The sequence below is a fragment of the Mandrillus leucophaeus genome, unplaced genomic scaffold (assembly GCF_000951045.1).
Source record: "Mandrillus leucophaeus isolate KB7577 unplaced genomic scaffold, Mleu.le_1.0 Scaffold19, whole genome shotgun sequence".
NCBI lineage: Eukaryota > Metazoa > Chordata > Mammalia > Primates > Cercopithecidae > Mandrillus > Mandrillus leucophaeus.
The window spans coordinates 2,851,987-2,856,303 of NW_012101920.1; positions in this window are offsets into that span (position 1 = coordinate 2,851,987).

Below are 4,317 nucleotides of genomic sequence, written 5' to 3' on the forward strand. Positions count from 1 at the left end.
ATCTTGGCTCACTGCAACCTCTGCCTCCTGGGTTCAAGCGATTCTCCTGCCTCAGCCTCCTGAGTAGCTGGGATTACAGGTGCCTGCCACCACGCCTGGCTAATTTTTTTGTATTTATATTAGAGATGGGTTTTCACCATGTTGTTCAGGCTGGTTTCTTTCTTTTCTTTCTTTCCTTTTTTTCTTTCTTTCATCTTTTATGCTCTGTTAGCCAAGGCTGGAGTACAGTGGCACAATCATAGCTTACTGCAGCCTCAAATTCCTGGGCTCAAGATCCTCCCATCTCAGCCTGTCAAGTATCTAGCTAACTTTTTATTTATTCATTTATTTATTTTAGAGATGGGGTCTCACTATGTTGCCCTGGTTGGTCTCCAACTCCTGGCCTTAAGGGATTTTCCTGGCTCACCCTTCTCAGTTGCTAAAATTACAGGTGTGAGCCGCCATGCCCAGAGAGCATTTCTACACATAAAAGAACAATCTGGGACTGTCAGTTACCTCCTGAACTGATAGGGTGACCACGTGGTTCCAGTTGGTCTGGGACTTTCCTGGTTTTAGCATTAAAATGCTCATGTTCTGGGAAAACCCTCAGTTCTGAGCAAACTGGAATGGCTGGCCACCTTACCAGGTGGCTTGGGAATTCCAGAACATTCTGATGATAGAATGATCCAGTGATGCCCAAATGCAGAGTAAGATTGAAGGACATCCACATACCTGAAGCACCGATTGCAAATGAGGAGACCTCGTCCTGCTTCAGACTGTCAAAAAATTTACTGGGATGTGGCCCAAGAATGTATATTTTTCCCAGGGGATTTTATGTATACTTAAGTTTGGAGAACCAAAGTTCTCAAATTGTAGCTGGCAGCCCAAGACAGAGGTCCTGATAACAGCCACTGTGGTTGGGCTAGGAGAGAAGAGAGGAGAGGAAAAAACTTGGGCGTTGGAGCTGAGCTGGCACCTGACTTCCCATTTATTTCTGGGTAATAAATGACCTCCTCAAGGCTCAGTTTTTTAATGTATTAAATGGGGATAATTAAAGGCTATAATATGTGTAAAGCCCCTGACATCCAGTAAATGTCTGATAAATTTTAGTTCCCCTTTCTTAGACTTTGATTGAGAATTGCAAGAACTGGCCATAAAAAGCAATTCTGCACATGGAAAAACTACTTTTCAGAATATTTCCTCATTAGGACCTCAGTTTCAAAACCTCCCAGGAAGTATCTTTTAGACATTAACATCTGAAAAATACAATAAAGAGTTGCTCTGTTTCTTTCCAGATGGCTTCTCTTTATGGCTTGGCTGTCAGGAAGTTCAAAGTCAAATACTGAAAATCTAATCATTTAAAAGCCACTCTTTTTTTTTTTTTTTTTTTTTTGAGACAGAGTCTTGCTCTGTCACCCAGGCTGGAGTGCAGTGGTGCAATCGTGGCTCACTGCAACCACTGCCCCCTGAGTTCAAGCAATTCTTGTGCCTCAGTTTTCCAACTAGTTGGGACTACAGGCATGCACTACCATGCCTGGTTAATTTTTGTATTTTTAGTAGAGACGGAGTTTTGCCATGTTGGCCAGGTTGATCTTAAACTCCCAGGCTCAAGCGATCTTCCCGCTTCAGCCTCCCAAAGTGCTGGGAATACAGGCGTGAGCCATTCTCCTCAGCTGAAGTGTTTTATAGCATACATATTATTGATTTCTTTTTTTTTTTTCTTTTTTTTTTGTGATGGAGTCTCGCTCTGTTGCCCAGGCTGGAGTGCAGTGGTGCGATCTTGGCTCACTGCAAGCTCTGCCTCCTGAGTTCAAGCAATTCTTGTGCCTCAGTTTTCCAACTAGTTGGGACTACAGGCATGCACTACCATGCCTGGTTAATTTTTGTATTTTTAGTAGAGATGGGGTTTCACCGTGTTAGCCAGGATGGGCGTGAGCCATTCTCCTCAGCTGAAGTGTTTTATAGCATACATATTATTGATTTCTTTTTTTTTTTTTTTTTTTTTGTGATGGAGTCTCGCTCTGTTGCCCAGGCTGGAGTGCAGTGGTGCGATCTTGGCTCACTGCAAGCTCTGCCTCCTGGGTTCACACCATTCTCCTGCCTCAGCCTCCTGAGTAGCTGGGACTACAGGCGCCCACCACCACGCCCAGCTAATTTTTTGTATTTTTAGTAGAGATGGGGTTTCACCGTGTTAGCCAGGATGGTCTCGATCTCCTGACCTGGTGATCCACCCGCCTCGGCCTCCCAAAGTGCTGGGATTACAGGCGTGAGCCACCGCGCCCAGCCCTATTACTGATTTCTTTCAACTTTTTATTTTGTAATCACTATAGTTTCACAGGAAGTTGTAAAGACTGCAGAGAAGTCTCATGTACCCTCCATCTAGTTTCCCCCAATGGTTACATCTTATAAACGGTAGTACTGTGCTAACACCAGGAAATCGACAGTCCTACAATGGGTGTGTGTAGGGTTCTATGTCATTTTGTCACATGTGTAAATTCATGTAACCACCACCACAATCAAGATACAGAGCTGTGCCATTACCACATAGATCTTCCTCAACTTATCCACTTTTAGTTAGCCATACCTACCTCTCTCCTCTTCACCATCACAACCCCGGCAGCCACTTACCTATTCTTTGTCTTTATAATTTTTTGTTATTTTTGAGAATGTTATATAAATGGAAGCCTATAGTGTACGACCTTTTGAGATTGGCTTTTTACTTTTTATTTGTTTACTTTTAAGATAGGGTCTGGCTCTGTCACCTAGTCTGGGGTACAGTGGCGTGATCTTGGCTCACTGCAGCCTTTGCTTCCCAGGTTCAAGCAATCCTCCCACCACCTCAGCCTCTCGAGTAGCTAGGACCACAGGCTCAAGCCACCACTAATTTTTTTTGTAGTTTTTGTAGAGACCAGGTTTCGTCATGTTGCCCATGGCTGGTCTTGAACTCCTGAGCTCAAAGCGATCCACCCACCTCCGCCTCACAAAGTGTTGGGATTACAGGCGTGAGCCACTGTGCCCAGCCGGGTGACTTTTTTCTTTTCAATATGCCCTTGAGGTCCATCCAAATTGTGGCATGTGTCCACAGTTCATTCCTTCCCATTGCCAAGAGTTTTCCTCATATTATATTATAAACAATAATATATTATTTTATTTAAATCACTCTAAAGTAAAAAATGGAGCTGTAAAGGCAATATTTTACTAAAAAAGCTACTCATGGCTTTATGCTGCTCATGTACTGACTCGTTTGATCCTTAAAACAGGCCTGCAGCCGGGCACAGTGGCTCATGCCTGTAATCCAGCACTTTGGCAGGCCGAGGCAGGTGGATCGCTTGAGATCAGGAGTTTAAGACTAGCCTGCCCAACATGGTGAAACCCTGTCTCTACTAAAAATACAAAAAAATTAGCCAGGCATGGTGGCGGACGCCTGTAGTCCCAGTTACTCAGGAGGCTGAGGCAGGAGAATGGAGTGAACCTGGGAGGCGGAGCTTGCAGTGAGCCGAGCTTGCGCCACTGTACTCCAGCTTGGGCGACAGAGCAAGACTCCATCTCAAAAACAAAACAAAAAAACCCAGCAAGTCTTCGAATAGGATAGCGGACATTACAGAACCATGGCGAGTGGAAAGAAGATGAAACATGTCAACCTTCAGGGTATCACCTGTGTTGTTACATAGAATAGAGCAGACTTAGTGTTTATAAATAGTGGGGGTGGGTGGGCGTGGTGGCTTATGCTTGTATCCCAGCATTTCTCCCGCCCTCTTAGATCACTCAACTGCACTCTAGCCTGGGCAACAGAGAGAGACTCTGGCTCAATAATAATAATGATAATAATAAAAGCCTGGTTTGGTGCTGCACACCTGTAATCTCAGCTACTCAGGAGGGTGAGGCAGGCAGATCACTTGAGTTGGGGAGGCCGAGGCTGTAGTGAGCCATGACTGTACCATTGCACTCCACCCTGGGCAACAGAGCAACACCCTGTCTCGAATAAAGAAATACATAAGAAACTACAAACATTTACGGAGTCTTGCTCTGTCTCCCAGGCTAGAGTGCTGTGGTGTGATCTCAGCTCACTGCAGCCACCATTTTCTGGGTTCAAATGATTCTCCTGCCTCAGCCTCTCAAGTAGCTGGGACTACAGGCATGCACCACCACGCCTGGCTAATTTTTGTATTTTTAGTAGAGATGGGGTTTCACCATGTTGCCTGGCTGGTCTCAATCTCCTGGCATCAAGTGATCTGCCAGCCTCAGCCTCCCAAGTTGCTGGGATTACAGGCACGTGCCACCACACCCAGCTAATTTTTTATATTTTTAGTAGATACAGGGTTTCACCATGTTAGCCAG